Genomic DNA, 15,467 nt, shown 5'->3' with positions numbered 1-15,467 from the left:
TGGTCTGGCCTACAAGTGACTCCAGACTTACATCAATGTGGATGATTCTGAAAAGATTCAGCGATCCCACTTAGTTGTACCATGCTGCTACAAATTGTAAAGGAAAAAACATTCAGATAAGAAATTTTTGGAGGAATATGGGTCAAGCATTGGCAGCTGGAACCAGTTTAATTTGGAATTGTGATTGACATGGACTAGTTGGACCAGGGAGTCTGTTTCCATGCTATATGGCCCTGCAACTCTGACTACAGCCTGGTGTTCTGAAGAAGATAGCTGAGGAGATTGTTTGCCATCATTGGTTGAAACATTGAGTATAGAAGTTGAGATGTCATGCTGTGGCTGTACAGGACATTGGCGAGGCCGCTTTTAGAATGCTGTGTTCAATTCTGGTCACCATTCTATAGGACAGATGTGGTTAAGCTTGAGAGGGTAAATAAAAGTTTTACAGGGATGTTGCCAGAACTGGGTGTTTTGAATTATAAGGAGAGGCTGAATAGGCTGGGTCTTTTTTGCCCTGGAACATTAGAGGCTGACAGTGACCTGAGGAGGTTTATAGAATCATGAGAGGCCTGGATAAGGTGAATAGCCAAAATCTTTTCCCTGGGGTGGGGGAGGCCAAAACTAGGGGGCATATATTTCAGGTGAGAGGGGAAAGATATAAAAGAGACTTAGGCAACTTTTTCATGCAGTGGGTGGTGCATGTGTGGAATGAGCTGCCAGAGGAAGTGGTGGAGTCTGGTGCAATTGCAACATTTAAAATGCATCTGGATGGGTATATGAATAGAAAGGGTTTAGAGGGATATGGGCCGGGTGCTGGCAAATGGGGCTAGATTAGGTTTGGATATCTGGTCAGCGTGGATGAGTTGGACTGAAGGGTCTATTTCCATGCTGCACATCTCTATGGCTCTAAAGAAATGAAACTGGATGGACCACTTGGAAACTTGGATATAGGCAGTGGAAACACAGCTGTGTTGACCCCACAAAGTTTCCGTACCAACATCTGTGGGCTCGAGCCAAAATTGGGAGAGCTGTCCCATGGACTAGTGAAGCAGCTGCCTGGCATTGTCTGTAACGCATGCTTCCATTAATATGACTAAGTTTCAGACATCACCATTCCTGTCCGATCAGCAAGACAGACTCATTGAATCTGGGGTAAGGGCCAGAGTGCACGGTGGTATACAAATGGGAGAGAGTTGCCCTCGGAGTCCAGATATTAACTCCAGACCCCTGTAAGCTCATGATATCTGGTCAACAGTGGACAAGGATACATCCTGCTGATTACTACCAACCAATACTGTCTGCTGATAAATCAGCACTCCTCAAGTTGAGCACCACTGAGAGAAAAAACTGAGGGTGACAAGTGTCAAGAATGTACTCTGTGTGGGGAACCTCAATGTCCATCACAAAGCATTTCTTGGAGCTAAACTGCTAATGATGCTGGTCAAGACCTAAGGGCCATGGCTACTAGACTGAGCCTGAGGCAAGTGGTGAGGGAACCAAGGAGAGGCAAGTGGAGAGGGAAAATTCTACTTGAACATGTCCTCACTAATCTACCAATAGCAGATGCATTGGTCCAATGCTGCCGATAGTTTTTTTTAGATTAGATTAGATTACCTACAGTATGGAAACAGGCCCCCAACAAGTCCACACTGATCCTCCAAAGAGCAACCATCCAGACCTATTCCCCTACACCTAACACTATGGGCAATTTAGCATGGCCAATTCACCTAACCTGCACATGTTTTCTGCTTTCTGCCCCTATCTTCTTGAACAGAGGGTTTATGTTTCTAAATTCCAGTCTAATGTAACCTTTCCTGAATCTCGGAATTTTGGAAAAATAACATCAAAACATCTACTACCTCATTAGCCACCCTCTTCCCGGAGACTTACCAGCCCATCTCTCCTTCAGTTTGCTTAGTACCACTTCCCTCATGCTTGTATTTTCACAACGTTTCTCTCTTCTTTCCACCTACTGATTTACAATTATTCCTGCAATTTTTTTTATACTCTCTCTGTGAATCTCTCTGTGAAGACAAAAACAAAATAATTGTTCCTTTCATTTTGTTATCTACAGTTAAAAACCCGTTCTCACTCTTCCAATCACTAACAGTTACTTTACATCAATAAAAGCAGATGCTGGAGATCTGAAATAAAAGCAGAAAGCGCTGGAGAAACACAAAAGGCCTGGCTGCATTCTGTGAAGTGGGAAAGGGAGATAAATCTAGTTAATATCGAGTTTAAAGACACTTCTTTCTTGGAGAAACTCTTGCTTTACATTCCCACCTAACTTCCTATTATACTCAAATTTCTCCCTCCAGAAGCACCTTTTTAACATTCTCTGCTGTCTTTATATTCTGACATGATGTGCCACTCATCTTCGAAGAGTTATACTTTGTTCTTTGTGTTTGATACTTTTCCTAACTTTACTTAACCACAGGTAATGGGTCCTCCCTTTAGAATTTTTCTTTGTAGTAGGAATAAGTTATTCTGCATGTTCTAAAATATATCTTTTAATATCTAACTCTGTAATTCTGTTGATCTATTCCCTAGTCTTGTATGTCATTTCACTGCAGCTAGCTCAGCTCAACATAGTTGCCTTTATTTAGGTTTAAGTCACTTGTCTCGGACCCAATCTTCTTCCTTTCAAACTTGGTGTAACATTTAATCATATTGTGGTCGCTGCTACCTAGGGATCTCTTTACTCTGAGGTAATTAATTAATTGTGTTCCATTACATAATTCCAAGTGTAATATAACCTGTTCTCTGGTCAATTCCAAAATGTGTTGCTCTAAGAAGCCGTCTTAAATGCATCTGTGAACTCATCAAAGCGATCGTAACCAAGCTGATTTTTCCAGTTCATATGTAGATTAAGTCACCATGGTTATTTGCATCTCTTTATCACAAGCACCCACTATTTCTTCTTGTATATTTTGTTCCACATTGTGATTACAGTTAGGAGCATTGGAAAGCAGTAGATCATTCAATCAGTCAAATCTGTTCTGCTATTGAATATGATCACGGCTAAAAGAACATTTGAATACCTTTTAATCAACCCATAATCCTGGATGCCATTTGTAATCACAAAGCCATTACTCTCTCCCTGAAATAAACTCAAAGACAAGCTTCCATAGCCCTCTGCGGTAGAGAATTCCAAAACATCACAGTCCTCTAACTTAAAAAAGAATCTTCGTCTTGGAGCTCAGTAGTTTATTTTTGAAATGAGCCCTGGTCTCAGAGTCCCCAAGCAGGGGAAGCATCACATCTGCATCTGTATTTTGTAAATTTCCATGAGATTACTTCTCATTGTTTGAAGCTGTAGACAATACAGGCCTAGTTTGACGAATCTCTCTTCATAGGACAGAGGCCGTCATCGGAAGAGCAAACCTGATGACCTTAGTTCATCTGGTTTCATTCCTTCAATGATAGAAATATCTCACCTAAGGTAAAGAGACCAAAACTGCACACAATACTCCAGGTACAGTCCAACCAAGCTCCTAAACAATTGAAGCAAGACTTCACTACTCCTGTACTCAAATCCCCTTGAAATAAAGGCTAACATTTCATTAGCCTTCAGTGACTTATAGACAAGGACAGCCAAGCCCCTTTGTACATCCACATGTTTTAACCTTCTGCCATTTAAGAAATGGTCTGTACATCTGTACCTTCAATATTTTTTCCACATTGTGTTCCATCTGCCATGTTCTTGCCCATTCACCCTTTACCCTCACATTTTCACTCAGCTCCTGACATCATTGCAGCTTGGTTCAAACATAGATAGAAGAGCAGAATTCCAGAGTTGAGGTGTGAGTGATTGCCTATGACATCAAAGCCATTTTTGACAGACTATGACCTAGCAGAACTGGAATTAATGGGAATCAGGGAGAAAGCTCACTGCTGTTTGGAATCGTACATGGCACGAAGAAAGATAGTTGACTGTTGAAGGTCAACATCTTAGCCCAGAAGCAGGAGGAGTTCCTCAGGGTCATGTTCCAGACCCAGCCATTTGAGTTGTTTCTTCAATGACCTTCCCTCCATCATAAGGTCAACATTGAGTGTTTACTGATGATTGTATAATGTTCGGTAGAGTTCATGATTCCTCAGATACTGAAGCAGTCTTTCCACATTCAGCAACTCCTGGATAGATTCCAGACTTAGGCTGTTAAGTGGCAAATATCATTTGCACCTAACAAATTCCAGGTAATGACCATCTTCACCCTGGTATCTCTGGAGAAGGAGCACATGGTGTCTACCAACACCCTTGAGATCTTCAGGGAAAGGTGAGCACCACGCAGGGAGTGGAGTGTATTATTTCCCACTCCAGCCCTATTTTGATTTAATCCCTGCCCTCCCCTTCACTGTTTGAACACGCAGCATTGCCTTTTAATGTGAAAGGCACTGCTTGTCACTGGCCACTTGGGTGTTTCCTTTCCGCCTGGTGGTGGCATATAAATAAAGATTTACACACTTGTTGCTTTTCACTGTGTCTGACACCTGCACCATCGCCAACAAAAGCGAACCTACCCCTCATCCTTGTCAATATCATTACCAGCACTGAATCCCCCACTAGCAACATCCTAGGGAAATTACCACTACCTGCAAGTTCCCACCTGAGCCACACATCATCTTTACTCAGAGCTGTATTGTCATTTCTTGGCTATTGCAGAGTCAAATTCCTGGAACTTCCTTCCCAACACCACATCCAAGCTGTACCCATGCCCAAGGAGTGCAGCAGTTCATAAGAACATAAGAAATCAAAGCAGGAGTAAACCATTGAGCCCCTTGACCCTGCTTTGCCAATCAATAAGATCATGGCTGAGTTTTTCATGGACTCAGCTCCACTCGCATGAATCAACGCCACTGCCCCATGGCCAAACACTTTAACTCCCCCTCCCACTCGCCAAGGACATGCAGGTCCTGGACCTCCTCCATTGCCAGTCCTCAAACACCTGACAGCTGGAGAAAGAACGCCTCATCTTCCACCTTGGGACACTCCAACTACACGGGATCAATGTAGATTTCACCAGTTTCCTCATTTCCCCTCCCCCCAACCTTACCCCAGATCCAAATTTCCAACTCTGCACTGCCCTCTTGACCTGTTCTATCTGTCCATCTTCCTTCCTGCCTGTCCGTTCCACCCTCCTCTCTGACCTATCACCTTCAGTCACACCTTCATCTACTTATCACATTCCCAGCTACCTTCCCCCCAGACTCACCCCCCACCTATTTATCCCTCAGCACCCTTGGACCACCCCTTCGTTCTGGATGAAGAGCTTATGTTCGAAACATTGATTCTCCTGCCGCTCGGATGCTGCCCGACCGGCTGTGCTTTTCCAGCGCCACACTCTTCAACTCCACTCACCCACCCACGCACTATAATCCTTAATTTCATTACAGTTCAAAAATCTACCCATCTTTGCCTTAAAAACACTCAACAAGATAGCCTCGACTGCTTCAGAATTCGACAGATAGATGGCAAATTACCAACATTTTCTCCAGGGCAATTAGGGAGAGGCAACAAATGCTGACCTAGAAAGTGACACCCACAGCTCATGAATGAACATAGAAATAACTTGCCTAACATTGAAAATCTGCTAGTACCTTTAAAAACTGAGAAGAAATATACAAATGTTCGGAATCAACAATGAGGACGCAAAAAGCTGAACAAGTTACTGCATGTCCATCAGGTATAACTCTTCATACTCCAGTTCTGATCAATGATTACATCCAAGTCATTATCTTGTCATTTCTCTCTGCAGATGCCAACATATTTCTTGTGTTTCTCCACAACCCTCTCACTAATAATGCTCACTTGTCAATGTCATAAAATATAAGTCTGCTGAACATTCTGCATCATTGCATTCTGACAACCACCACTGTCACAAAAAGGAATAAGAAGGAAATAAAACCATTTGAAATGCCATTACGCAGCTACAGTATGTGATGACAGGCAAGCTGAAGAACACAATAAAGAAGGTGGTAGAAAACGGGAGAATTCCAATTATAAAATGTTAAGCATATACACACGTGAGTGCATTGCTAATCTAAACACCCAGTTAACTGAACTCATTAAAACTGACAGCTGGAACTTAGCTTTATAACTTACCACTCAGTATTTTAATTCAGACAAGAAATCAAGTGGATCACTTTTTTTTGTTGAGCTAAGGAAATCTTGCAATGTGGGTGATGGGAATAACGCAAAGTTTATAATGATAGACAGTCTTTTCCATGAACAATTCGCGATTGCTGTTCAGACGGTGAATTTTCTCCTCCATGTGCATTGATGTGCCAATATGGACTTAAAAGGTTTGAATACTGGCATGAATGATTACAAATCAGCTAATAGACAGCATCAGGGAAGCACATTTTTATCCAGAAACAGATGATAAGGGTCAGTGTGGAATATTTGGGTGATCAAACTTCCTGCAGTTGTTATTCTTCACCCTGTCTTGACCTGAGTAGATTTGATCAGTTTTTACTTGGAAGGGATTAGGATCAATTTACTAACTCTGAAGCAGACAGTTGTGCTGGATTAGTGAGTCTGTGGTATTTGAAAAAGACCTGATTACCACTGCAGTCCAAAGGTTCCCAGAACTTTATTGCACTAGGTTTAGGAACTCAGTGCTATGATCAGAATGGCCCAGCAGGAAAGATCAGACTTTTAAGGAATCCAAATGGTTGTGGATTTTGAGGAATAGGTGACAGACGGCAGTCTCTCGACACACTCAACCAGCTGGTTATATGGCTCTAACAGAGCGGGTGGTTGTGGGGGACAGATGCTGCTGTCTTGAGATGCAGCAGCATCACCTGTGAAGGCAGGCCTGTCTGTTCAGGGGCTGTCCCTCAGCATCTCTGCGGCACTGCATGGGGACAAAAACAAGAGTGATAGGACTCTGTGAAAATACAATTTGCTGACACAAATTTCTATTCTTCCATGCAAATGCACATGGGAGGCAGTCCAGGGAAGGGTCACTAGGTTGATCCTGGGTTTGGAAGGGTTATTTTAGAAGGAGAGGTTGAGTAGGTTGAATTTGTACTCATTGGCGTTTAGAATAATGAGAGGTGACTTTATTGAACCATACGTTAGGGGCAGATGCAGAAAGGTTATTTCACCTTGTAGGCCGGTAAAGGACATAAACTCAGAATAAAAGGTTACACATTTAAGACAGACGTGAGGATAGTTAATCTGTGGAGTTTTTTTAACCCCATTGAGTTGTTGTGGCTAGGTGGCTAAGGCTGAGACAGACAGATTTTTAATCAGTCTGGGAATCAACGGTTGTGGGAAAGCAACAGGAAGGTGCAGTTGAGAAATACCAGATCATCCAGGATCTCATTGAATGGCAGAACAGATGAATTGTGTAAATCATGTTCTGCCATGCTTTTGTGGTTGGTTTGTTTTGGCATGAGCTCATTTTCCAGATTTTGGGATATCCTGACATACGAAAGGTTCTGTACAAATGCTCTTTTGACTATAAAATACAGGAGCAGAATCATAGAATCCCTACAGTATGGAAACAGGCCCTTTAGCTCAACAAGCCCACACTGACCCTCTAAGTTGGGCATTTGGCCCATTGAGTCCGTTCTGCCATTCAATGAGATCCTGGATGATCTGGTATTTCTCAACTGCACCTTCCTGTTGCTTTCCCACAACCGTTGATTTCCAGACTGATTAAAAATCTGTCTGTCCCAGCCTTAGCCACCTAGCCACAACAGCTCAATGGGGTTAAAAAAAACTCCACAAATTAACTATCCTCATCTCTGTCTTAAATGTGTAACCTTTTATTCTGAGTTTATGTCCTTTCCTGGCCTACAAGGTGAAATAACCTTTCTGCATCTGCCCCTAACGTATGGTTAAATAAAGTCACCTCTCATTATTCTAAATGCCAATGAGTACAAATTCAACCTACTCAACCTCTCCTTCTAAAATAACCCTTCCAAACCCAGGATCAACTGAGTGACTTTTCTCTGGATTGCGTCCCATGACATTATATTTGGAAGGCTCCTGTGACACGATGACGGTGTCCCTGCTCCTGGGCCAAAAGACCATTGCAGCATACAGGAGCAGAATTAGGCTATGTGGCCCATTGAGTGCTCCACCATTCAATCATGACTGATATGTTTCTCAGCCCCATTCTCCTGTAATCTTTTATCCCCTTATTAATCAAGAACCTACCTATCTCTGCCTCAAAGGCACTCAATGTCTTGGCCTACACAGGCATCTACAGCAAGGCGTTCCACAGCATCACTGCCATCTGGCTGAAACAATTCCTCCTTATCTCAGTTTTAAAGAGCCATCCCTTCACTCTGAGGCTGTGACCTCAAGTCCGAATCTCTCCTCCTAATGGAAATATCTTCTCCACATTTTGCACTGTTCAGGTCTCTCTGTATTCTGTGTTCAGATCCCCCCTCCTCCTTCTAGACTCTATCAAGTACAGACTAACAATCCTCAATCATTCCTTATATGACAAGCCCTTCATTCCTGGAATCATTTTTGTAAACCACCTCTGGACACCCTCCAAGGCCAGCATGTCCTCCCTCCGGTTTGGGCCCAAGATGTCTCACCATATTCCAGACACAGTCGAACAAAAGCCTTATAAAAATCTGAGATAGCAGCACAGTGGGGCTCTTTTCCTTTTCCTTCCCTTTTTTTGTGTGTTTTTTTCCCTTCTGTCTTCTTCCTTATTTCTTCTCAACCTCAGTCTCCTGGCCTCAGCACGAACCCAGCAAGGTATCCCCTTGGCCTGCCGTAGTGCCCTCCCAGCCTGGTATGAAAGTCTCTTGGTAACCACTCAGCCCGGCTTGGCAGTCCCTGATCCTGGCATGGCATAATCTCAGGCCACACGGCAGTCTCTCAGCCCGGCATGGCATCATCTCAGCCCGGCATGGTGGCCTCTTGGCCTAGCCTGGCATCCTCTCTGCCTGGCGCAGCAGTCTCTCAGCCTGGCACGGCAGTCTCTCAGGCCATATGGCAGTCTCTCAGCCTGGCTTGGTGGCCTTTCGGCTCAACACGGCATCCTCCCTGACTGGCGCAGCAGTCTCTCAGCCCAATGTGGCAGTCTGTCAGCCCGAAGTGGCCATCTCTCAGCCCGGCATAGCATCCTCCCAGCCTGGCGCAGCAATCTCTCGGTCCAGCGTGGTGACCTTTCGGCCAAGCGCAGCAGTCTCTCGGCCCAGCGCAGCAGTCTCTCGGCACGGCATAGCAGTATCTTGGCACGGCATAGCAGTCTCTTTGCCTGGCATGGTAGTCTCTCAGTCTAGCGTGGTGACCTCTTGGTGCGGCATGGTGGCCTCTTGGCCCAGTGCAGCAGTCTATTGGCCCGGCGTAACAGTCACACCCAGCTTGGTGTGGACCGTTGTACTAAACATTTCATTTCTCTATTTTCTAATACATTCCTATAATCTGCAATGCTAGGCTTTATATATATTTATTTTTCTAATTTTCTAAGGACTTGTGCTGAAGAATCTGTACCTACATATCTTGTACCTAAGATACCACCATTAGTGGTGACTTGTAAACCTTTTCACTGTACTTATTTGAGTATGTGTGACAATAAAGCTAATTGAATTCAATTTAATTATACACCCTCAGCTTTACATCTCTGCTCTTGTATTGCTGCCATCTTTAAATGAATGCTAACATTGCAGTTGCCTTCTTAACTGCTAACTGAACCTACATGTTAACCTTAAGAGAATCCTGAATTAGGATTCCTAAGTCCCTTTGTGGTTCAGATTTCCTAAGCCTTTCCCCATTTTGAAAATAGTCTATGTCTCTGTCCTTCCTACTAAAGTGCATAACCTCACACTTACCTACATCGTATTCCACCTGCCACTTCTTTGCCCACTCTCCTAGCCTGTCCAAATCCTCCTTCAGCCTCCTCAACACAAGTCAGCATTGGTAAACCATAAGGTCATGTTTGCTCTTGGACTAACTTTCACACCCCTTCAGCTGTTCAACACACTACCTCTCCCTCCAACTGTCTTTGTGTCATCTGCAAACACAGTAAGAGTGCCCTCAGTTCCCGATTCTTAATGTATAACGTGAATAGTTATGGTTCCAACACTGACTAGCGGAACTCCACTAGTCACTGGCATTATCCCTTTATCCCTTCTCCCCGCCTTCTGCCAGTCAGTCAATCCTCTATCCAAGCCAGAATCCTAACCCTAACATTATGGGTGCTTATCTTGTTTAGCATCCTCCTGCATGGCACCTTGTAAAAGGCCTTCTGGAAAACCAAATCGATCTTGTCCACTATCCTCCATCTAACTTTCTCCTTATCTCGTCATAGGATTCTAAAAGAATTGTCAGGCCTGATTCTCCCCTGGATGACACCGTGCTACTCAGCCTTATTTTGCAATGCACCTCCAAGAACTCTGAAATCTCATCCTTAATAATCTTAAAAATCTTACAAATGACCAAGATCAGGCTAACTGGTCAATGATGCACTATCTTCTGCCTCCCTTCTTTCTTAAACAACTATGTTACATTGGCTATTTTCCCGTCCTCGGCAGCCTCCCTCATTCCAGTGATTCTTCAAAGTTCACCATCAATACCTCTACAATCTCTTCAGCTACCTCCTTCAGAACTCAGAGGTTGCAGTCCAGCTGGATAGGTTGTCCATCTTCAGACCTTTCACCTTCCCTAGTTCTGCCCTTTTAGTGATGGCCACTGCACTCATCTTTGCTCTATGTCTCTTTTAATGTTCTGATGCCTTCCATTGTGAAACATGATGCATTGTACCTATTCAGTCCCTCTGCCATTTCTTTGTTTTGCATGAATACCTCTCCAGCCTCATTTATCGGCAGTCCGATGGCCACTCTTGCCTCTCTCTTACCTTGTATAAATCCAAAAAAAACTGTTGTGATCTTCTTTTATATTACTAGCTAGCTTACACTCATATTTCATCTTCTTGCCCCTTATTGTTTTTCTTAGTGGCTCTCTCTGCTAATTTTTATAGCCTTCCCAATCCTTTGGCTTCCCATTAATTTTCACAACATTATGTCCTTTGAATGAAGGTCTAGGTTGAAGAGAGGTGGCATATCATGTCCGAGCAGATTGATTAAAATAATTATTTTTCCTTAGGTAAGGGGACCAAAACTGGTCACGGTATTCTCCTTATTGCCCACCTGAATTTGAGATTTGCTTTTAGTGATTTGTGCATGGGAACCTTCAAATCTCTGAGCTGTAGCTTTCTGCAGTCTTTCCCCATTTAAGTAGTATTCAGCTCCAGTGTTCTTCCTGCCAAAGTGCATATTCTCATATTTCTGCACATTATATTTCATCTGCAAAGTTTTTGACCACTCATTTAACCTGTTGATATCCCTCTGCAGACACTTTGCATCATCCTGACCTCCTGCCTTCTCACCTATTTTTTGTGTTCCCTTCCAACCCATTTTTGTCACCTTTTCAGGTAATTTCTAACAGCAAACTCTCATATCCTACATTTTAGATTCCAGATTGGGACCTCAGCACATAATTTGAAGTTCCTTGTTTCAAATTTGTCCATGTATCTATATTAACAGGAGCTGTGTCTTCCTCCTTACTGTGGAATTTGTCAGTAAATGTTTTGAACAAACTGTCTATCCTCCTCTTAACCAGTCACTTGACACCTCGTGTGATTGGAATTAATTGCACCAATATAAGAATGATTTCTCCCTTCCACCTCTATTTTGGTTTATCCCTCAGTCTCACTAAAGCTTTGAGTAATGGGAAATTCAGATGTTCTATTAAAATTGCTGGCAAGATCTCCATGTTGGCTGTTTTTGCAACAACCAAAGGGGTTATTGGTAACTCTATTGTCCTAAAGTAATAAACAAATTAAGTTTTCTTTTAAGTTGTTTATTTTCAATTCTGGTCAAATTGTATTGTATTTTCCCCATTTCCAATTAGCCTTATTCTATCCGGGAAGGGAAATTCTGATCTACCTGTACAGATTGTCAGTTCTGTGTCAGCCTAGTCAGTTTCTCTTCCAGCGGTATCGCTTGTAATAAACTGTTTGTCAATTTCACTTTGAACAGTGTTTTGTGATCTCCATCTTATTGGGCAGATTTCTCCAACACCAGGCAACATTCTGGAAAACCTTTTCTGTATGCTGTCCAAAGGATCCACCTTCTTCTGGTACTCTGGTGGTCAGAACTGTATACAATATTCTAAAAATGGCCGAACTAAAGTTCCATAAAGTTGCAGCATAACTTGCCTATCTGTATACTCAATGCCCCTTCCAATGAAGGCAAGCATGCCATTGGCCTTTCTTAACTACCTTATCTACTGGCGTTGACATTTTCAGTGATCTGTGAACCTGGACACCCAGATCCCTCTACATTTCAATACTCTAAGGGTTCTATCATTCACTGTATAAGTTCACATGTGTTTGACCTTTCAAAATGCATCACCTCACATTTGTGTGGATTAAACTGCATCTGCCATTTTTCTGCCCATGCCTCCTGATTTATATCCTGCTGTATCCTCTGACAATCCTCCTCACTATCCGCAACTCCACCAATCTTTGTATCATCTGCAAACTTACTAATTAGACCAGCTACATTTTCCTCTAAATCATTCATATAGACCACGAACAACAGAGGTCCCAGCACTGATCCCTGTGGAACTCCACTAGTCACAGCCCTCCATTCTGAAAAGCATCCTTCCACAATTGCCCTCTGTCTCCTATGATTAAGACAGTTCTGTATCCATCTTGCCAGCTAACCCCGATACCATGTGACTTCACATTTTTTACCAGCCTGCCATGAGGGACCTTGTCAAGGGCTCTACTGAAGTTCATGTAAGCAACATCAACTGCTTTTCCCTCATTAATCATAAGACCATAAGACATAGGAGTGGAAGTAAGGCCATTCAGCCCATTGAGTCCACTCCGCCATTCAATCATGGCTGATGGGCATTTCAACTCCACTTAACCGCATTCTCCCCGTAGCCCTTAATTCCTCATGATATCAAGAATATATCAATCTCTGCCTTGAAGACATTTAGCGTCCCGGCCTCCACTGCACTCTGCGGCAATGAATTGCACAGGCCCACCACTCTCTGGCTAAAGAAATGTCTTCGCATTTCTGTTCTGAATTGACCCCTCTAATTTTAAGGCTGTGTCCACGGGTCCTCGTCTCCTCGCCTAACGGAAACAATTTCCTAGCATCCACCCTTTCCAAGCCATGTATTATCATGTAAGTTTCTATTAAGTCTCCCCTTAATCTTCTAAACTCCAATGAGTACAATCCCAGGATCCTCAGCCATTCCTCATATGTTAGACCAACCATTCCAGGGATCATCCGAGTGAATCTCCGCTGGACACGTTCCAGTGCCAGTATGTCCTTCCTGAGATGTGGGGACCAAAACTGGACACAGTACTCCAAATGGGGTCTAACCAGAGCTTTATAAAGTCTCAGTAGCACAACGGTGCTTTTATATTCCAACCCTCTTGAGATAAGTGACAACATTGCATTCGCTTTCTTAATCACGGACTCAACCTGCATGTTTACCTTTAGAGAATCCTTGACTAGCACTCCCAGATCCCTTTGTACTTTAGCTTTACGAATTTTCTCACCATTTAGAAAGTAGTCTATGGTTTTATTATTTTTGCCAAAGTGCAAGACCTCGCATTTGCTCACATTGAATTCCATCAGCCATTTCCTGGACCACTCTCCCAAACTGTCTAGATCATTCTGTAGCTTCCCCACTTCCTCAGTACTACCTGCCTGGCCACCTAACTTTGTATCATCTGCAAACTTTGCTAGAATGCCCCCAGTCCCTTCATCCAGATCATTAATATATAATGCGAATAGCTGTGGCCCCAACACTGAACCCTGCGGGACACCGCTTGCCACTGGCTGCCATTCTGAAAAAGAATGGCTGCCATTCCCAACTCTCTGCCTTCTGTCAGACAGCCAATCCTCAATCTATCCCAGTAGCTCACCTCGAACACCATGGGCCCTCACCTTGCTCAGCAGCCTCCCATGTGGCACCTTATCAAAGGCCTTTTGGAAGTCTAGATAGACCACATCCACTGGGTTTCACTGGTCTAACCTACTTGTCACCTCTTCAAAGAATTCCAACAGGTTTGTCAGGCATGACCTCCCCTTACTAAATCCATGTTGACTTGTTCTAATCAGACTCTGCTCCACTCTGCTCTGAATCATCTTCATCACCTCTCAAAAAACTCAATCAAGTTAGTGAGGCATTACCTCCCCTACACAAAACCATGCTGTCTATCGCTATTAAGTCCATTTGTTTCTAAATGCGTATAGATCTTTTCCCTGAGAATCTTTTCCAATAATTTCCCTACCACTAACATACCACTTCCTCGGTTTCGGTGTTGTTGCATTTGAACAATTGGATACACTGATGATTTACTGGTGGTGAAAAATGCCAGTGGTGATTTGGTGATGGGGAAAACTGTTCAGTTGTGTAAAAGAGCACTTCTGGATTAAAGAAGAAAGTAAGTGTGATTGCTTTGTTAGATTAATGAAATAGGCTGCCACTTTGTTTGGTGTCCTCAGTTACTGTAGATAATGCTCAAACCCTCCAGCATCTTGAAGCTGGAATCCCATTTTGCTTTTTAAAGCCTTGTGAATTTACATTTTTAAAAACACAACCAATAAAATATCTCATCCCTAAATCCTCACACTACGAAAGGGAAAAAGTGTCAAAAATCAAAATTCTATAATTGGTTCTATAAAATAAAAACATTTACAACTTAAACAAGAGAGAAGTCATATATAAAACTAATAAAGAATCCTGCGTTATAATGTTTTAGTCGGTCTCTTGTGGCACAGCAGTCGTGACCCTGTCTCTGATCCAAGCGGCCTGGTTTCAAATCCTACCTATTCTAGACACTTGAACAGAGTGTTTAGAGAATAACTATAGTGCTGTCAGCGCATTAGACTTGGCGTCTATTCTGTTCACTATACTACAATTGAACAGTGAATCCAGCGTTCTAATTATTCACAAGAAAATAGCCAAACTATCTAATTAGGATTCATTCAAGTTTTAGGTGATTAAGACTCATGTCCAGCGTTAAATGGAATGCATCCACTGATGCTGGAGAAAGTGGAAGTGTAAGTTGCAGGGAACTGACCAGGTGTTCTGTTCTTAGACTCAAGAGAGGGTGTCAGAGAGAAGGAGAGGTGCAGATGCTCCATGCTTATTCAGGAGAGAATGTGGAGATGGGCCCAACTGCTATGGACCAGTTAGTTTGGCTTTAGTGGTGGAAAGGCTTTTAGACACAGTTGTACAGGGTTAGATTATTGGTGAGTTCTAGAATATAGTGAAAGTGTGTTTAACTCACTTAAGTATTTTGAGGGTTTGATAGGGATGGTGCTGCTGGTGTGCATTCATTTCCAGGGTATTTGGTGAGGTGCCACATGCAGGTTTGTGGGCAAGGTTTAGACCTCATGAAGTATGTTGACAATGTGAATGTGAAACTGACTGAGTGACAGGAAACAGGTCAGTGGTGAATGGT

General features: G+C 43.0%; 1 protein-coding gene across 1 annotated transcript in view; it reads left to right on the top strand.

Moving 5' to 3' along the window:
* Nucleotides 1-15,467, top strand: part of LOC132822356 (protein FAM107B-like) — a 198,563-nt gene that overhangs the window by 19,383 nt on the left and 163,713 nt on the right. The gene's annotated exons all lie outside the window — the stretch shown is intronic.

This window comes from Hemiscyllium ocellatum, chromosome 14, assembly GCF_020745735.1.
Source record: "Hemiscyllium ocellatum isolate sHemOce1 chromosome 14, sHemOce1.pat.X.cur, whole genome shotgun sequence".
Lineage (NCBI taxonomy): Eukaryota > Metazoa > Chordata > Chondrichthyes > Orectolobiformes > Hemiscylliidae > Hemiscyllium > Hemiscyllium ocellatum.
This window is presented reverse-complemented; position numbering and strand designations above follow the sequence as displayed.